The 21,347-nt window shown below is 40.0% G+C and overlaps 1 protein-coding gene across 3 annotated transcripts in view; it reads right to left on the bottom strand.

The window, feature by feature from the left end:
* The window catches only part of LOC140694828 (trafficking protein particle complex subunit 9-like), a 195,636-nt gene that overhangs the window by 135,725 nt on the left and 38,564 nt on the right, over positions 1-21,347 (bottom strand). The window contains exon 1 of one of the 3 annotated variants that reach the window (XM_072957880.1): positions 4,006-4,126. The exons of the other annotated variants lie outside the window; for them this stretch is intronic. The gene's annotated coding sequence lies outside the window, so the exon portion shown is untranslated. Of the gene's footprint in view, positions 1-4,005; positions 4,127-21,347 lie in introns of those variants that run through there. 3 annotated transcript variants of the gene reach the window in all.

Genomic DNA, 21,347 nt, shown 5'->3' with positions numbered 1-21,347 from the left:
AGGCCTCATGGACATAAACTAAAGGCAACTGAGCAATGAAAACTAGCAAGAACATGGAACTCAATCAAGAAGGATCCCTACCATCCCCTGCCCAGTTGCCTCTTCACCTTTGTGGACAAGACGGCAGAAGGTCCATGTTCTTGTCCAAGTTACAACATCATGGATTCTCACCCATATAATATTACGACTCTATGCTGTCTTAAGTCCTTTACAACTAAAATATGATGACACCAATATCTCAGCGGAATGTCTATGTCTCCACTTTCTCTCTTCTATTAGGAGACTATATCTATGGCCACAAAGCCGAAATTCAATTAAAAACACCATGCACGAAGCCTGGTGAAAGTCTGTGTAAGAGACATTGTTCTCAAGCTCAGTGAGTGAAAACTCAGAAAAAGTGGTCCTTATCCCTCTGCAAGTGGAAGGTAGCCTGATTGTGTGTGTGTATGTGTGCACACGTGTGTGTGTAAATCAAATACAATGTATTCTGGGATGTGTACAGATTTTTTTTATGTTACTATCATTTCATGAGGATGAGCCAACCTTTAAAGTAATTTGAATCTACTATTCTGAGAGAGTCTCAGGATCTTTTGGTGGAGGATGGGAAAGGGGAAGGAAAGGAGGAAAGAAGTAAATGAAGCAAAGCTGTAAGTATACTGCTAGGGAAAGGCAAGACATTAATTTTGTTCCTACTTGCATCACACACAAATTAGGGACTGGCTTTCCCCCATGTCTTGTCAAGCACTGAGTTGCAGAAGAACAGGTGACAGCCCATTTCTCACTGAGCTTGTGACTGTACATGGCATCTTATAGACACTAATTATTTAACCTGATCAAACAATCTAGCAGCAGGCTGTAATTCTCCTATTTTGAGAGATAAGAAAACAGGAAGTGAAAGAGGGTATATAGCTTGACAAAAGTCAGAGGACAAGTAAACTAAAGAGGATGAATTCAAACTCAGATCTGAATGCAGAGTCTGATCTTCCCACTCCGAGGGCTGGAAATTCCTTAACACACAGGGTCCCCAGCTCCTCTGCTTTGTTCCTGGCACCAAGCATTTCCCATGGCGATATTCTCCAGTTCTCAGACACAGCGCTCTGTGCAGCCAATAACCTCCATTCGACCTTGATCATCTACCTGTCACGCCCACCAGGCTTCACCAGGCAAGAAAGCTGGCTTTCAACTGCATACAAAGCCACCCCTGTTTTATCCTGGACTCTTCAGCAGCTTTTCCAGCATAAACACAGCCATGAAAGGGCTCACAGTTTGTACATGAGCCACACTACCTCTCTCCATCTCTGTCCCCACCTATACTACTTTGCTATGACCATTTTGAGAATCTTGGAAACAAATTTTTAAAAACAGAAAAGAAAGGATTCTGTAACAAGTACTTAATACTTACAATTTAAATGAGAAGTTACAAAGTGAGTATTTACAAACCGAATCTGCCTTCCTAGGTGTCAGTTTTAACAGTTAAAATATACAATAGCAAAAAATTCTGACTTAAATAATTAACAAAAACATCAACAATAATCTGGAATAAACTCAAAAACAATGCCCATGTTGTACATGGAGGAAGTACACGACTGTACTGTGGGGTAAAGTAAGAGGTGTGAAAGTAGAGACATCAACATTTTGTATGGAGGAAAGCAGTTTTGTAAAAATGTACGTTCTCCTAAAGATAATTCAAAAGTACTAAAAAATCCCACGACAGCACTTCTTTTTTTTTTTAACTTGAAAAATTATATTAGAATTCTTCAGGAATAATAAAGTCATAATACTAACCAAGAAAATTTGGGATCGAAAAGAGAATCAAAAAATCACACTGTCAGATATTAAATAAATGTTTACAATATGTAAGATATAGTGCTAGTGTAAGAAAGTAAGATTGATAAAAATAAACCATGAGCTCAAAAAGAGACTCTAGTGTACATAAGTATTCTTTACAGGTGGGATTTCAAGTTAAAAAGCAAAGTAGGAATTCAATAATTGTCTTGGGACAATCAGAGAATCCCCTGGAAAAAACAAATTCTATTCCAGTCATAATGAACGCAAGAAAAATTACAGAATGTGATGTGAATATTAGAAAGTACTAATAACAGCGAATATAATTCTTTGCTCATATTAATTCAACTTCTCTTCACTATAACAAGTACCATCATCATCTCCATCTTAGAGATTAAAAAAACCTACAGAAGAAATTTATACCATTATAAGAAAGTATTTCTAAGAATAATATCAGGAATAAAACCCAAAAAGAAGACATTTACAATCTTAAGATTATTTTGGGCCACAACAAAAATGAACCTACTGAACAAAATGAAAGGCAAAAAATGACAAGGAAAAGCTCTCTGATACATGTTGATGAAGACAAGGGGTTAATGTTCATAATATACATAGAGCTGTCACAAAGCAACAAGAAGCTGCCTCACTTAAATGTGTGCAAAGGACAAAAGAGATCATTCACTTTTTAAAAGTCAGATGGCTAATGAGTGAAAAATGCTCAATACCTCACTGGTCATCAAGTGCAAATTAAAACAATGAAAAAGTACTTTTGCTCATCATATTGGCACATATTTTTAAAAGATATTCTAGCTAGTGTCCATCTTTGAGAGAACAAACTGTGAGCGATCTTTTGGAGGATGACATGTCAATGGATATGTAAACTCTGAAAAACGTGTGTACACAAAGGCTGAACTCCACATTTTGGAATCGTTTCATTTAGAAAAATTCAGTTCAAAAAGATGTACTTATCAGAGCATTTACACAGCACTGTTTACAATGGTGAGAAGAAAAGCTGAAGTGAAATCATATCCAGCGATAGAGAATTGGTTACATAAGTTATTCTACATCTTTTCATGCCCCACAGGAGAAGGAATTTCTAGATTCACTTGAAAGGAGCCTGTGATTTATGTAGTTGTCACATCCAAGGACTAAATTTCCAGAAAACTTAACGAAAATAATACTCATACAAGATCACAGGAATGTTTGTATAAGAAGTATGCCAGTCAAACACCCTTTCTGACAGTGGAAAATGGAGAAAACTTAAGTGTCCACCATCAAGACAATGATGCGGTAAATCACGGTGAGCTGTGGGCACTAAAGTTCCGGTGTTTCGGCGTGGTCCAAGGCCTTGTCCACAGTACGCTCCCACGAAAGGTGTCCTTACACAAGAGACCAAACCTGCATATCAGGAAAACCCTCTACTCTATCTGAAAGGACCGGGTGAGTCTGGAGGGAGAGGACGTCTGTGATATATACCTGAGTGAATAAACCGAGCTGCAGAAAACATATAGTATGGCCTTATTTTTCAATAAAGCATATATACACACACATAGACATAGATTTCTCATATACGTGTATGTATGTGTTTATTTATATGACATAGGCATAAAGGTCATGAAATATATACTCCACATTGTCAGCAGTTTTTACTCTCAGGAAAAAAGGGGAAGGGAAGTAGGGGACTTTCGGTACCACAACAGATCTCTTTTCAGAATTTCAGTTAAGTATACTTGGAATTTAAAAGTTTATTTAAGTCCAAAGTAAAATGGACGAGGACTCCACAAGACAGAATGCTATACTAGTCATTAAAAATCATGCCAGGGGAGATAGAATATTGTAGAAAAATGTGTAATAAGCCGAATGGAAAATGGAGGTCTCCACACAGTATACAGGCACACATTGCTCGCTGGTTTTTATGACAAAGGTAATACACACTGATGAAAAGAACAGAAAATAGATGTTAATGTGTTAATTATTATCTCTGAGTACTGGCACCAGGATAGATCCTTTTGACCCTTTTTTCAGACATTTATATTAAATACACACTATTTTTCATCTGAAAAATGCATTTTTAGATGTCTAGTACCACACATTGGAAAATTACACGAGTACTTACAGAAACAAATAACTAGGAGACACCGCAGCAGCGTCACAAAGTGTAGAAAGGGCCATCCTGAATAACACCGCACAGTTACATAAGGACCCACAAAGTGAGAGCACCTGCTGTAACAGGGCGCGGCCCCCTTCCATTTGTCAGATGTGTCTTCAGGGCTGAGGCAGTTCTGAGCACGGCCAGTGTCAGTGCTGGTGTCTGGATGGATGCCACTGGAGGTGAGGGCACCTGCAAGCCGAGAGGAAGAACAGAAATCATCCTCTGCTTTTTCTGTCTTGTTTCTTTGTTACTTTTAAAGAGAGGCGGAAATAAGATAAACTGGATCTTTCCTACTGAAATTTCAGTAATGAAACCATTTTTAAAGTGATCACAACTTATATTCTGCCTATGACTGTCTTTTCAACAAAGCATCATATTTATAAAATGTTAATTAACTCAGTTAATTAACTCCCTGTTGAAACATTCTAGTAAAGAGCATGAACTGCAGTATGTAAAAGAACCACACCTGCAGTGACTAGCTCAGCTGTCTTGACGGCATTGCAGTCAGCCCCCACCATCCCGTGGCCCTGAGCTCCTGATTCTGGTAAGAGAGCGCGCTGCTGCCTCAGATGGAAAGAAAAGGTGAAAGCATTTTCTGAAATCTACAGCACTGACAAAACATAACTGATAAATCCCAGGCTCCTTTGAGGCTGTCATTTTCCGTTTCTGGCCAACCCCCGTCAATGAGTAGAACCACCCCATTCCCGAGTCATGGGACTCACGTGGGCAGCAGTTTTGGAGAAATTTCCAGGTATAGAATGTAAACCAACTATACATAAAACTCTGAAAAAGAAAAGATGCAATAATCTGATTTTGGAAGACACTAAAATATTCTCCTAAGCCTTAGTACTTGGAAAGGCTGGGCTTCTCCTAAGCCACTTATTTATTTCACAGCCAATGAGCATCTCCCACAAACCCTGTTTCCCTGTGTCTGCTGGGAGCTTCAGGCACATTGATGTTGTCTATCTTATAAGTCACAAGGCAGAGGCGTGTGTCTCACGCTTGCAACTCTCACACAGGCTCAACTCCTAGCCTCACTGTATGAACTTGGCTCCATTTTCTCACCTGTTTATTTGGTATCTGTTCTTCTGTAAGCTGCCTGAAATGCTTATTGAAAAAAGTCAGAAGAATGAGTGGGTAGAGAAATGGACAGATGGACAGGTGAGAGATGGGCAGAAAAACAGAGAGTCTCCAAGAGAAGGGGAGCAATCAAAATTACCTATGCAAAACCCTCTTCTAGTCAGGGAAGAAAACCACCACGGAGAAGTGTGAAGAGGCAGGTTGCTTAGGACTGTTTCCTGGATTCCATGAAAAGTCACACCAAGAGATGAGAGGGTAGAACTATAAATAATAAAAGAAAAAATTAATGCATGTTTGAAAAATATATCTACATTATGTACTTTCTAAAGAATAGAGTCAAATCAGCAAGGCCCAATAACACAATCCTTGGGTATTTACAGAAGTGAGAATCCCATCTCCAATCTGCAAGGCATCCCTTTGGAGCACTGAGAGTCTACACGGTGCGGTCATAAAGCCATCACCGCAAAAGCGATGCTATCCTGCACTTACGAGGAAAGAGCAGCTGTGCTCGGTCTGCCTACACGTGTCTTTTACACCCCTCAGCACCTCTACGGGGGAGGGACGCCTAGCGAGCCCCATCTCTGCAGGACAGAAAACAAGTCCAAGAGAGGCTAAGCCGACCTATAAATTCTCCATCTCACAGGACTTGTCACTCCAGACCAGGACTCGAACTCGGACCCACGTTTGTAACCACAGTACTACCGTATTTTATGTGCTTTTTGTGTGTATAATACATTTGTTTCTGGCATGAAAGGGTATTTAATAAATGATCGGTTGTCTTGTCTATCTCATTAGCTCACAATCTTTATATTTTTGAATTGTACTCTTCCCATGGAGAAAGGAACGGAAAGAGCGGGGATCAGAATGAGGTGGGGCTCCATTCTTTATCTGTTGCCTCATCTCATCGAAGTCCCCAAACAAGGAGATAGAGCAAATGTTCTCGTCATCATTTAAAGAGAGGGCTCCAGTGATGGTGACTTACTCAACTCCAAAACCAAGTCTGGGGGAAGGGCACATGCAGCAACGAGAGCAGTATCACCTGTAGGAAGGCAAAAAGAGCTCAGGGGATGGCTCAATGGGTCAGCCTGATTTCATTTCAATCGATAATACAATAACACACTCTAAAAAATCTAGCATGCAATGGATTTGCTCTTTCTTGACATCTAGCAAGTTTCCACATCTCACATGTAACATTATCACGAACTAGTGAAAGGAAGAGTCCACAGACAAGGAAAATCAATGCCACAGGCAGGCTGAAACACAGGCTGGAGGAAAGGAAGGGAAAGGGCATAGTTAAGAAGAGGTGAAATTCTGGGAAAAAGACATCATCACAAGGAATCTCAAGCATCATCCAGCAATCATATAATCATTCTTTCAAGGGAGAGTTACTTAGGTCCTATTTTGTGCAACATTGTACAGTGGGCGAAGCAAGAGCACAGCGTCCATGGTGGCAGCAAGTTGCGGAGCTCCAATACACTTCTGATCCCGGTACCTTGCACACTTGTCCTCAGTATAAAGGCAAAATATATAGTAAAATAATCCAATGTAAACTCTATGCAATGCTGAAAAAAATTAAAGAATACCTAAACACCTGGACAGACACACCACGCACATTCCTGAATCAAATGACAGCATTCTTGGGATGGCAGTGCTCCCCAGAGCGATCCATATATTCAACGTGGACTCGATCACATTCCCAGTGGGTTCCTCTGCAGAAACTGACTATCTGCTGCTACAATTCATATGAGAATTCGAGGATCTCAGTAACCAAACCGTACTTGAAATAGAAGAAGAGTTTGAGAGGACTTGTAATTCTCAATTTCAAACCTTACAACTGTATCCCCAGGTGAGATTAGAGGCCATTTTTAAGTTATAATTGTGTTTATCCTTATTTTCTAAATTCTGTACAACGAATATACCTGTTAGAATAAGAAATTTAAAAAGTAAAATATCTTTTAAAACATGCAAACCGATTCATTCATTGGGAAGAAAATATTTTGACTATAAAGAAGTAAACAAATATCTAGTGAAAAAGGACTATTTAAAAACAGGAGTGAATTTACATTTTTTGTAAATTGGAAACTGAAAAGCACAAACACATCAAGTTTCTAGGGAGAGTGTTGCAACATATTAATTGTTATTTCCAAAATTCTAATTGAACAATGAAAACTCAAGAAAGAGAAAATCTTGATTGACAGCCAACTGCAAACACATGGAGAGCAAAGGCCTAGAAATCACAGTTCCTTTAACTCTGCTACTAACTCAATAGGAGAGGAAATTCCTCACAGAGGGGACAGTGGAATCCCATGCATAAGACAGGATACACAGTACAAACTGCACTAGAATTGGGGGTGATTTCCATAGAAGAATTCTAAAGTTACAACATTGCTGAAAAACTATAAAAACACTGACAGACAGATTAAAACACACAGTCATATATATTATATAGAAACATATGAAGTCTGCTCCCATGTTGCATAGAAATACAAACATATTTGTTCATTTATGGGCACTGATTACTTTATCCCAGGTAGAATATTTCAACTAAAATAGATAATCAATAATACACTCCTCTTGTCAAAACTAGTTGATAAGTTACTCTGCTATGTATGCATAATGTGTCTAAGATAGATTTAAAATTAGTGAAAAAGATTTTTGTATGGTTTCTTGAACCCTTCTCAAAACACCAAGCTTAATTTTAAAATAAATCTGAGCAGTATTTCTATATGATCTTTTCCCTTGTGAAATGAACAACACAGTCTGTTGTCAAAATTCTTTCCTTACAATGATTCACGAGCACCGTATACTCACAAAACTGCTGGACAGCAAGGCACTATCCAGACACTGTGACAAATCAAATGAAACACAAGGAAGACAGTGACCCTATTCTGCAGGGCTTATAATCTGTTCCAACACCGGGTTTTTATTTGATTTGTTTGATTGGTTAGAAAAATAAAATCACTCAAGTACATTCTTCTTTGAGCATTATGTAAGTCATGACTCTCTTTTTAGTGTCATGAGCAGGAAAGACTTGAGTATGAATTGATTAGAACAACTAGGCACAATCATCACTGGAGCCTGTGTAATAAATAAGTACATGAGATCTAAAATAAACCTACACAGATCTCTGCAAGGAAAATGAAGAGGTGAGTTCCCCAATGAGAAAACAAACAATCAAGAAATCAAAAAAGGAAAACTTTTTCATTAACGATTCCAGGCAGTAGTGGAGCATGGTGGTGAAGATCACAAATGCTGGGGACAAACATGAGGGTCTGAAATCCCACAGCACTGGGTAGCTGTGACACTGATATTTCAGTGAAATTTTCTGCACTTCAGTCTCCTCTCCATAGACTGGGGACAACCACAGCACCCATCTCCTAGAACGGTCTTAAGAATTAAGTTATTTTTTATATAAAAGTTTAAATAAAATACCTCAGATTTTAAATATTACCCCAAAAGCTCAAGGAACAAAGAAAACAGTGATAAATTGGAGTTCATCAAATGTTAAAAATTTGCTTCAAAGGACACCATCCAGAAGGTGAAAAAACAACAGAGAGGAGAAAATTTTTTCAAATTATTTATCTGATTAAGTATTTGTATCTTCAAATAAAAGAAAAAACTCCTACAACTCAACAAGAAAAAGAGAACTCAATTAAAATGTGTATAAAGTATCTGAAAATGTATTTTTCAAAGAAAATATACAAATGGCCAATAAGCACAATCAAACGATGTTCAATATCATTAGCTGTAAAAGAAATCAAGTCAAAACCACTAGGAGAAACCGCTTCACACTTACTACAATAGGTTATAATAAAAAAAAGGTGTAACAAGCACTAATGAAGACACAGAGGAAGCGAAGCGCGCAGCCCTTGCTGGTGAGGATGTAACACAGCGTGGCCACTTTAGAAAACAGCCTGGCAGGTCCTCAGAGAGTTGAACATTTGGTTTATGAATGACCCAGCATTTCTGCTCTCTGGTCACACAAGTAAGAGAACTGAAAACAAATGTCCACATAAAAATTCCTACAGGAGTATTCACGGCGCCATTACTCTTCACAAACAAAAAGCAGAAACAAAACAAACGACTATCACCTGATGAATGGGTAAACAGTAGGGCCCAGATATACAGTAGAATATAATTCAGCAATAGCAAAGCATAGAGTACTGACCCAGGCCACAACCTGGAAAAACATTGAAAAAGTTACTCAGTGTGAAAGAAGTCAGTCACAATAGACAGTTCCATTTACATGAAATAACTTGTTTTACATGAAATGTCCAGCACAGGCAAATCCATAGAGAGAGAACAATGGCTGCCTGGGGCTGGGGGAGGATGAGGAAGATGGGAATGACTGCTTGTGCATACAGGGCTTCCTGTTGGGGGATGAAAATATTCTAAGATTGACTGCGATGCACAATTCTGGGCTTTGAGTAAAAACCGCTGCACATTTTAATGGGTGAATTGTATTAAAACTGTTAAGGACAAAAGCACCTAGGGCCAGAACCTTCAAATAGTAAATGCAAATTGCTAACTTTTATTACAGGAAGAAGAAACTGCCCTCAGCATGAAAGCAGGAGATCGGCAAATATGGGTTAACAGAATTGGACAAGAGCATTTCACTTGAAAGAGTTGCTGAGTGTACACGAAATATTCAGAAATAGGAAAATCAGCTTGACATCACGAAGAAGCATTCTGCTTCAAATGCAGATCAAGGATTCGGCAAGCCCAGCTGCTAGAAATAACCAGAGAAGAAACCTGGTTCTTACAACAAGCACCAGAGCCAACAAGGAAATGGTGGTGAGGAAAGCAGGCAGCCAAAAATCTGGAACAGTTTGCTACAAATAATTTCTCCACTGAAAATTCAAAAATAAAATGAAAGTGATGCAATGCTGAGCTGGCCTCACGTTAAAGGGCTTCCTCTGCTGCTCGACAGTTCTGTAACCCCGAATGAGAGACTCAGGAGAATCAGCATGGCTCCTGGCAGTCCCCAAGTGACTGCCCACCAGCACGTTTACCACCATCACATCTGCCAGGGTTGTATTGCAGAGAAGAGACCAACTTCTAAAAGGCACAGGAAATGTTTACCAGGGAAGAAAAGGCTGCTGTCAGTCCTGGGACAGAGGCAGTGTGAGCAGAGGCCAGAAGGCTGCAGGTGAACTGGAGCAGACCTGGGGCAGGAAGGGACCACGGAAGAGCAGATCTCAATTTTCTACTCTCTCTCCCTCGGGTAGGAGAGATAAAGCCTGCATCCTTCTCACCTGGAACTGTGGGTTCTGGCTGGCAGAAGTCTTACGTACAGGGAATGAATACTCAAGACTCTGTGGAAAAAGTCACGAAAGAGAGAGGGCGTAGGGACCCAACTCCACGAGCCTCTCAAATGATCCCATATTTATTGTGTATAATCAAAGGAAAACGTCATTAACAGTTGTGTGATAGTAAGCAGGAACTTGGGGAAAGAAGGATGAGACAGAGATTGTAGAATCCACCATGAGTACAAAGGCTTAGTGTATCTTTAGGTAAGTCATGGGGTGAGGGGAATAAGATACATTCTTTAGACATGTGAATTACAAAGCAGACCACCAGACCAGCTAGGTCCTTGCTTGGGGGATAATAGAGTATCTAACTGCACACAAGCCCAGCCTTTATAGCTGTGGGCCTGGGTCATTGCTTTGCGATGAGCAGAGTGCTATCTAAAACATCATCTACGCAAGCAAAGCATTATCTCTGCTTTTTAAGGCAAGGAGACAGGAGTGAGGATGCACAGGCACTTGCTTGCAAAGCAGTTACTAAGCATACGTTTTCTTCTTAAATTTGACAGGCGGCTGGGGTCTGTTACAATTTGTTAACCCAATCATGGGCTCCCACATGGAACCATTATGGAGGACACCCTAAGGTGACAAATCCTGGCTCCAGGTCTTTTCCTGCCAGCTTCAGCCACTCTAGCAGAGTCTAGGCACATTCCTGAATAATGATCATACAGAACCACCCACACTGTTAACTCCTGGTGCTTGAAACTTAATTTTAGCTCTACACAACTTAACTTAGAAAAGTTTCAGAAATAAAAGATATTATATTTACCTTATATCTCATCATAGGACTGATTTTTCTGATTGCTCTAAGCTGCTTCTTCTTGGTAAAGCACCTAATTCTGCAGGTGAATTCAGTACTTTCTTTGGGCATAACTAGCCAGTTTGGGCTCGCTAACTTCTATTGGTCAAATACCGATACACTTAATTGATTTCATTGTTCATCAATTTCAGCTGGGAGCAGAGGGAGTGTCACTCTGTTCCTCAGCCCAACCTCAACTCTTTATCATCAGCAACTCAGGACTCCGGAAACCAAAAAAAGCTTTTGTTTCCCTTCTACAGTTTCAACAAACCCAACAGGATACATAAGCCTGGAGAAAGAATTCAACACAAATGTTAAAACAAAAATCAATAAACCTGAAGCAACTCCATCTCCGAATCATGATACACAATGACATGAGATTAAGTGTGTCAGGCCCAAAGCATGGGTGAGCCTGACCACCTGATTTCTATTCTTCAAAGGAAGGAAAGTTTTCCTATTTTTTATTATCACTCTGTCATTGTTTCTGATTAAGCCAAAAACTAGTGTATGAAATAATTAAGCATTGAAATAACAGATTTTTGTTGTATCAATTACAGAAGGCATTCAGAGGTGTTAGGAAAAACCACCTCTGTAAAAAATGCAAAATTTCTTCCACTGTGAAGAACACGTATACAAAATGCAACAGAGAATTCAAGCTCTTGTGGAGAGGAGCAAAAGCCACAGAATCAAAGCAAAGTCATTACTATGAGTCAACTCAAAATTCACTGGACAATCATGTTCAATGCATTCAATGAAATTTAAAGGCATACTGCAAACCATACACTTAATGATCTGCAGGCTAGAGGAAGAATTTCTCTCTTTAACAGACAAGAGTAATCAATAGGGTGCCCCACCAAACAAGGACCAAAGAACAATCAGCTTTTTAACAGTTATGATAAATCAGCATTTTCTAAAGATCAAAATCCAGAAATTTTAAACATTCATTCACACCACAATGAAACAAGCACTTAAAAAAAAAAAAGAAAATAAGCACATAGAACATGTACATAGATCAATGAGAATTTCTTGAGACGCTGGAAGAAACAGGCTATAGTCTTTTACTTGAGAAATAAAACTACTTTTAAAGATAAATGCTAAAACACATTTCATCATTCATGTTGCCTTGAAAAATCTGAGGCACTTGTATCTGATTAGAAAAGCAATTCTGAGTAATAGTGTGTTACAATTCAGAGCCAGTTTGCTTTAGAAGAAAAGAGAAAAGAAAAGCTACTGTTTCTCATATACTGCACAAAGTGTGAAGTGTCTCCCTGCCTCTTTCTCCTCCCGTTTTCTAAGCTCATGCTTCCCAACCCTTCTGAAACAAGTATGAGAACCTCTTATTCCCGCCAATATGCCAAATGACAAAAGAAAATCAATTTATTTGTGTAAGTATATGCTTAAACCTTGAACTGGAAGAGAAAGATATCAGAAGTCTATATGGAACTTATTTCTACATTCCTGAAATCACACACACAAACGTTCACACAGACACAGACACAGACACATACCCCCTGGATTACTGGGAAATTCACAAACTTAGGATTTCCATCTTCTAGAAGATAACTTTGTAGTTAGTTTAAAATACAAAACTGTCAGCTTTGGAAAGCCTTGATCACCTGCTAAACCATCCAAATATCAAAGAGACCCAATTAGCCTTCTCGGTAGAATGTAATTTCCCATGATGGCAAAACATACCCTAAAAAGTCCTGGATCTAAGTCTCGTGTTTATCACTAGCTATGATCGTTTTTAAGCACATTAACAGATTCAGAAACGTATGTCTCAACAGCATTTATTCTTATCGAAATAGTATACGTGTTCATTTGCCTATACAGAGACCAGGTCCCATCATGGAGTTTAAGAGCTATTTTGTGTATTGCAATATTTATTTTTAAGTGCAGAAAAGGAGGGTGGGTATTACTCAGTTGTAGAGCACCTGCATAGCATGCACAATGTCCTGGCTTCAGTCCCCAGTACCTCAAAAAAAAAATAAATAAAATAAGGGCATATTTAAAAATGAGTAAAGTTATAAAAAAATGCAGACTAAAAACCACTGCAATCTAGGAGACACAATTACAATAAAAAAAAACAAGAGTTTCTGTCAATTATTGGCTATTTGCCAATCGCAGAGACAACCAGAAATCACACCTGATAACCATCACGTGTGATTCTCAGCAACCCTACTAAGTAGACACGGATGAGAAACCAGGCTCTGCAGATGAGGAGACGGAGCTCAGAGGAGCCGGGGACGCTGACCGTCCTGCTTCCCGTGACACCACATCAGCCCAGGGCAAGCGCTGACGGAGCTGCAATGAGGGGACACCCAGCTGCATGGAACCTTGGGGCACTGGGGAGTCCCAGAAAACACTAAAAACTGTTCAGTGAAAAACCAGCTCAAATATAATACACTGTGCCACATTCTTTAAACAGGGAACATGAGTGAGACCTTTTTGATGCCTCCGTGTCCTTTCTGCCATCGTCAGTTACTTGCCCTCACAGCGTGACCAGTGATGAACTGGACCCCATATGAAGCGCACTCAGATGGCAGAGCATTTGAAGCTGGTTTATGAAGTTTGTAAGACTCTGTCTGTGCCTCACACAGGCGGTCATCCATCACTTCTCACCGGTGTGGACGTACCACCTGAAATCACTCCTTTCTGCTTTTTAAAATCCCTTCATCTACTCCAGACTTTTCAACAGCAAAGAAGCAGCTAAACCACAGACAGTGGACAGCTTTTCACCAAATTTCTTGAACAGCCCATCGGACTACCTGGAAGCCCTTTACTTTTATTAAACCCACTTCCAGGTACTTCATCATTTTCGGATTGGTGGACTTGGCCTCTGACTGAGCTACTCAGAGAGCTCCCAGCCTCACATCCGTGAGAGGACCCTGCTGTTGGGAGAAATCAGTGAGAAAGGCGTACATCCCCCAGTCATGTCTGCATGGCTAGAAGTGCCACAACGTGCTAAAAATTTATACCATCATAACCCCTGGGCTCCCATGGACTGGTTTCACATTAACCAAACTCATGAGACACTGATGCAAGAAAACCAGAAATTTAACTTATTAATGTAACAGAAGATGTGAAACTATGAACCAGACTGCAATATCAGAGTTCAACCATGAGTATATGTTCTCCTCCACGGCCCAAACACGGGCAGGCAGTCACATGGCAAGTGTGGACAGAAGCAGAGCAGGAAGGATTTCTAGATGAATTCAATGGACTAAATTTCTGTTATACCAACAGATCTGCTGCCTGGAAAACAATTAATTCTAATCACGGTGCACTCTTCGTGGACAGTTGCCGAGACACGACTGTGAGCACCTGTGTAACTCTCCTTTCCCTGTCCTTTCTGGGCTAATTGATGCACAGACGTACAGAAATCGAGGGATGCAGATACATCTAAACACCCAAAGCCCATTCTGGGAGCCACAATACCATACAGCCAGGGTTAAAATACTTGCTCTGCCACTTACTAGTTTTGTGACCTTGGTCAACTTACCCTCTGTGTGCCTCAATTTCCACACTGTAAAACTGGGATAACAATCAAACCTTCCTTACTCGCTTGTTGAGAAGATTGAAGGATTCATTTCTGTAAAACGCTCAGAAAAGAATGTAGCACATTTTGGGTGCTCAACAAATGTCAAATTAATATTACAGTGGTTTACAAGTCTCCTTCCTAATCATCTTCTGTGTTTCCTGGCTAGACTAATACCCAAAGGATATTCTTATTTCTCCTTTTATAAACTCATGGGATGCACCCTTCTGTTCCATCCCACCACCTGTTTAAACTGATGGAAGGGATACCTCCTCCCCACTCCTCTGGGCCATGCAGAGTGCTACTCCCTTCACAGCCCTGACGCCTGGCCCACAGCTAGCCCTCCTCACATTAACAGATTGAGTTGTGATTCCAGGGAGACAAGCAGGGCATGTGAAACCCTTCCTTTCCCTCCAGTGTTGACTACCCTAGGGAAGCACCCTGGATGCTCAGCTGCATTGCAGAACAGCCCTGTGCATGATGGGGCACATTCTCTCAAGGGAAGGCTTGCTGTGGCCCAGAGATACCTGGGACAGGGTGAGTCTCTACTTCTGGGACACAGTATCATGACACTCATTTATCCACAGCCCTGAAGTTCATGGAGAACGTGGCTTCATCAGTAACAAAGAAGACATTTATCACCTGCCTACTCTTGTGTCATCTCTCATTTGGCTGCTGGAGACAACATGTGTATAAGTATTGGTTCCCCTTAGGCCCCAACATATATGAAGTAACAAAAATTTCTGTGGCTTAACGTTGGTCCAGGGCGACTGTGTAACAGTTCTGACTCGGCTGATGCTAAATTATGGGTGTAGGAATTATGGAACCTCCTCAAATATCTTTCATCATAAAATCAGCTTTTCTTATTTTCTTGTTTCTTTGTAATTACCAAAGACTATAAAATGATGGCTGCACACAAAACAGCAGCTAAAGTTTATGAGCTCTCTTGACATACCCACTGTGGTAAACATGTTACATAATTACTAATTCTCACAATTCTACAAAGCAGATATGAGTGTCCCCTTCTCACAGACGAGGGGAATACTCAGAACGAGCTGACTCAGGATCACGTGGTTCAGTGTCAGCACGTGCAGGCAAACCCAAGTCAAGAAACTACACCCCATCATATATGTACCAAATCAACTCCCACCAATTAACACACAGCGGCGGGGTCAATACTCAGGGAACTCAACACACTTTTCAGCTTTATGGTGCTCCAGAGGCAGCTTCTAGCTGTTTTAAAATATCCCGGCTCACTGGTTTCTAACACTAGAAGAAAAGCCCGATTTTGCCATTGTTTGCACAGCAAGTCTGAAATGTTCACAGCGAGATAAAAGAATAAAACTATGATATAAGCAGAAAAAATTTTCCAGGTAGAAAGACATAATGGACGTTGTGCTATTCTGAAGCATTAAGCAAAGGAATCAAAATAAAATCACATTGTTTAAGCCTTATTTTACAAACAGAAAAATTAAGACTGTAAAAAGTTGCAACAGCGCCACCTATGGCTAAAAAGATCTTCCAGGTTGCCGGGAAACATGCAACACAAAAATTGACTGTAAGATGAGAAACGAGAATCAGATAACTAGAAGCTTATGTAGCATATACTGCACTTTGCTTCGGGGGGATGGAGGGGTATTCAGTATTTAATCTGATATTGCTAATACTCCTAAATATAAACAAAAGACATAGGCTCATGGAAGCTCATCTTAGAAGAGGAAAGAATCCAGTCCAGCCACTTCATTTTACACCAGGGGAGACTGAGACCTGAGATCTGTCCTCCTGGCAATCAGCAGCATAGCTCTCCTAGGTCTCATGTCTTGCACTGTAGTAAAAACCAACAGAACTGTACTACGCCTATATTCATAAAAGTCACGTCTGTATTTTTCCAACAGTAGGTAATCTAAGTATCTTGCAAAATACTTCTCAAAGAGCCAGGAAATCATAGAAGGGTATTGAAATACAAAAACATTTATTTACATATTAAAACAGCATGAGCTTTATTCTCTCTATTAAAAAAGTGACATGTCAAATCAAAATTTTGAAATTTTAAAACCTGAAAAGAGTGCAGAAAAAAATCAAAATTTTCTTTAGTCACAAAATAGAGGAGCTTATTCCCTGATAATAATCAATGTGGATTTTTCTAAACTTAATGGTTCTGGTCAGAATCCCGAGAAATTAAATGTCTGATGGATGGTTACACGGCAACATGAATTCTGAGCTGTAACAATACACATTCTGTGTAAATAATCTTCAAGGTCGTCTGCTTAAGGCAATTTAAGTAGTCCCTGTCTCACTAGAATGACACAGATTTCATTAAAGCTTCATACTGCACTTAAAAAAAAAACAATCCTAGTTACTTTAAGCCATAATAATGTATATCATATATATACATATTGAATATGCATCAGAAATAAGCTACCCTTTTTAGTATTCAGAGTTGATACTTCTAAACTATCAGTCACTGTGACAGCACATTTTTATTAAGCACCTCTACGGTGCTTTGTATACAAGGCGTCCAGCTCTCACAGTCAGACAAGGTAAACCATATTACTCAAATTTCACAAATGACGAAATATACTTAAGCCATGTAAACAACTAAGATATTCATCATCAGGAAAGAAAAGAGTAAGGATTTTACTTACAATACTCACTGACAAACTTTTCTTTCATACTAAGACTACATAAAACAAATTCAGTGTTTGGAAATTTTTCAGTAAATAAGCACCACTAGAAAAAACAAGTAACATCATTAGCAACAGTTGGACTTTCAAAGACCACTTCTCTCTTGCACAATAATTATTTTAAATGTTTTGTTTTTAGTTCTCACAAAGCACTAAATTAAAAAAATATTACCTTTAAAGTCATTACCTGAGAATAAAACATTTGTGAAAATGTACAATTTTAATTTATGCCACTCTGCCTCTCATTCTCACTGGTGTCTCTCCTTTGAAGACCTCATCAGGCTGAGATAGCTAAAATCGGTCATTTATGGGCTCACAGGAGTTCGGGAAAACACTCAACGGGAAACTGATTAGAGGAGCAATTGAGAATTCATCCTGTGCAGCCTGGATTCCAGCATCGAGCTAGCCACCGCCAGCTGCGTGTGATTTGGGGCAAGCTGACCCATCTCTCAATCCCTCAGCTACAAAAAAGGAGACACTGATACCTACAATCAAACACTTGCTATGAAGTAAAACATGAGCAAAGCATTTTAGCCTCAGTTAGGCGTCCACTCACAGCGAGTTTGGTCATTATGATGATGAGGATGGCTGTTAACAAATTAAGCACGACCAAACAGGAGAAATCACCTTAAAGGAGAAACATTCTAAGTCCATGAGCATTTCCTTTTGGATGGACTGCAGAATATTCTATAGATTTTTTTTAATAAACCAAATTTTGTCCATTAATTGTAGATTTACAGGTTCATGGACAAGTCTCCAGAAAAATAATTAGAGGCCTCTAACCTCTGAAAATTAAGATGTAAATTTTAAAAAAAATCAGGGAAGAGATTATACCTCATTTGGGAGAGTATGTATTTAGCATGCATGAGGCCCTCAGTTCAGTCCCCAGTAACTCCATCTAAAAACTTTGTTTTTTAAGAAATAGAGAATTAAAGCAAAAGGATGGAGGAATACGGAAACTTTTAGAGACTCATCTCAGATTTAAGATGGGGAAGAAACCATCCAATTCTCAGAAGAAATCTTGAGGACTATGTAAACTGGATCTGAGATGTCTAGTCTTTTAACATTATTCGTGAAATCATATTACCAAGTCTTAAAACTACCTGATAACCCACAGTGGTGATACTGATCATAACAGCTACCATCACGTATCGAGCTCCGGCTAGGACTGCTCTGTTCTGACATCTCTGCCCCTAAGGCCTCACCAGGCGGAGAGCACTAAATTCGGTCATTTATGAGCATCTCGTGTAAGTCCTCCATTTGTGCTTCTCACACTCCCCTCACCAGCTCCTCTGAGGGAAGCACTGTTATCATCTTCCCCACCCGCAGATAAGGCCACTGAGGCACAGACACTAAACCCGTTCCAGGCCACATTGGAATTAAAGGACGTCTGTATTTCTGCTGTTTTGCTTTTGACAAAGGAATCTGAGATATCAATTCAAAGCAGACTGTTAAATAATCAAGTCTGTCAGGTCTTCACCTCAAAGAGCAGATACTATAAATTCCTGTTGTAGGATGAGGCTGCCGCCACAAACTGACTCAGCTTGAAATTAATATCCAAGATGAAGCAGCGGATACACGTAAATATTCACGATTGTCAAGTCTGCCCACGGGTCTGGGCCCTTCACTGCCTGAAAGGGGGTGAAATCCCCACCCGTGTCTGGGAGGGAAGCGCGGCTCTTCCCGGGCTCACCCAGGCTTCATAGGCTATTTACCCCCACAGACTAGCCTCAACGGTTAAAAGCTCTCAAGATTTTTACACCAGGCAAAACTGAAAGACATTTCTGCAGATGGAGCAATTTCTCAGGCTTAAATTTATTTGCCTACACTCAGCCAGAGGGAGAAAAGAAACAGGACTCTACAAAGTCTCTGACCCTCACCACTCACAGGAGTAGAATGACCACAGCAGAATATGGCCCTTCACATTGCAGGATGTGAACAAAATAAAGATGCCCCAACAACAGGCACTCCCAGACACAGCGCTCAGCAGTCTTCTGCACAATCACGGTTGTGCAGCCCTCAACACCTTCTATTTCCAGAACACTTCATCAGCCCAAAAGAATCCCCCTATCACTAGCATTCACCCCGTAATCCCCCTCCACCCAGCCCCTTCCAACCATCACCTGCTCTCTGCCTCTGCATGTGCCTTTTCTGGGCTTTTCAGATCACTGAAATCAACAATATGTGGCCGTTTGTGTCTGCTTCCTTTCAATTAACATGCTGTTAGCAAGGCTTGTATATTTTGAAGTGGCATCAGCATCTCTTTATTTATTTATTTTTTTTGGAAACGTTAAAGATTATTAGAAGGTGGTAAGTACTATCAAAAAGAGTAGAATGGAGCATAAGTGATTGGGTTTCAAAGGGAAAAGTGTGGGTTGAACAGTCAGGGTGGACTTCCCAAAACAGGTGGCATTTTTCATTTTCCTCTTTTTTTTTTCTTTTTTATTCACTCTTACGTGTGAATAATGTTCCACTACATGGAGATACTACATTCTGTTCATCCATTCAGCAGCTATGTATGGACGAGGTCCAGAAGAATGAGTGTAAGGGATGACTAGCATGGATGGCATTTAAGCAAAGGGCAAAATGTGCTTTCAAAAAAAAGCCAACAAACAGAGGCACAAGGAAATTCAGTGCGTTTCTGAGCAAAGTGCTTGCTTGCTTCGGCAGGACTACCGTGCAGGGCTGGGGCGGATATTGGCAGGAATCACGGTGAGGGAGTCACCTGAGAAGACACCCCACTGCAAGCAGCTCAGCCAATCCTCCTCCCTCATCCTGTATTGTTAGAGCAATGTTTCTAGGTTACTCTTATTTCAATTAATAGCATTTAACTGCACGTCTGATCATCACCATCAGACCACATTACCTCCAAGTCACAGAAAATCATTCACTGACCGGAGCAGCACCAGGACATAATGGTGATGGATTAGGGAGTCCTGCAGCATTCCAGCCTGCAGGCACAAACCCCACATGTGCCCTGGTGATGTCCAGAAAATAAAATGCATGGAAATATCTCACTGCTGGAACACGACATCTGCCCTCAAATTGCCCGAAAATCATCCTGGCAAAGCACTACTCAACCTTCTCAGTACAAAAAAAAAAAAGCTAAGAAGGCAAATTTAGGCTCTTCCATTGAAAACCAGCAACCATCACTGCCAGTATCTGAGCTGGAATGCTCCTGACTTTGAAAACCACTGCGCAGTTACTTTTCAAACGTGAAACTTATATATATATATATACCACGTAGATGATATTGCAGTAGGATTTTTCTTTTCAAAATTTCCAGTTGCAACATTAGCACAAGAAAGTTTATGTTTAGGCTTTAAAAAAAATCAATTATCCTGCATTTTCTTAATTTTGAACTTATTATTATTTTATAAATGGAGCTATGGTGCGTATTTAAAACCTTTTGACTTCTGAAAACAAGACCTTTATGACCTCACTATTTCAGAGCAAACTTTAACGATTCTTTGAGAGGTGGGGCCTGGGGTGCTCACTAACAGCTCTTTAAATACTGACAAGGATGTGCTATTAAGTAATGCAAAGGCTCTAACTCCACATTAGCTCAGAAAGCAAAGAAACTACACCAAAGACTTCCTAAAATATTTTATATATTCCTATTCTTTTGAATATTAAAGCTCTTAAAACATATGATTTTTTTTGAAAAAGACAACATCTGTAATAATTTTCCTCTCACCAAGAAAGCAATCTTTATCAGGAATAAAAACCCCTATGGAAATCGAAATGACAGGACGTTTCTAACTAAGTGAACATCCAGATCTGAACACAAACCTAAATCCTATCAGATCTCACTCGAAGGAGCTCTACAAAGGCCTGGGCAACCCTGGAGATTAGCTCTTTTGTTCCAAATGTTGGCTGAGCTAAGATCATCACACTAGGCAGGGAAGGAGAGAAGAGGAATGTCCACCTGGCAGCCTCCATCAGTTTTCTTCCAGCAACAAGGTGCTTCTAGGGCAGCCCCACTAACAAGTCCCCCATAAGG

Source organism: Vicugna pacos, unplaced genomic scaffold (genome assembly GCF_048564905.1).
Source record: "Vicugna pacos unplaced genomic scaffold, VicPac4 scaffold_105, whole genome shotgun sequence".
Taxonomy (NCBI): domain Eukaryota; kingdom Metazoa; phylum Chordata; class Mammalia; order Artiodactyla; family Camelidae; genus Vicugna; species Vicugna pacos.
The sequence above is the reverse complement of the archived record's forward strand: the minus strand, read 5'-3'. Positions and strand labels throughout refer to the sequence as shown.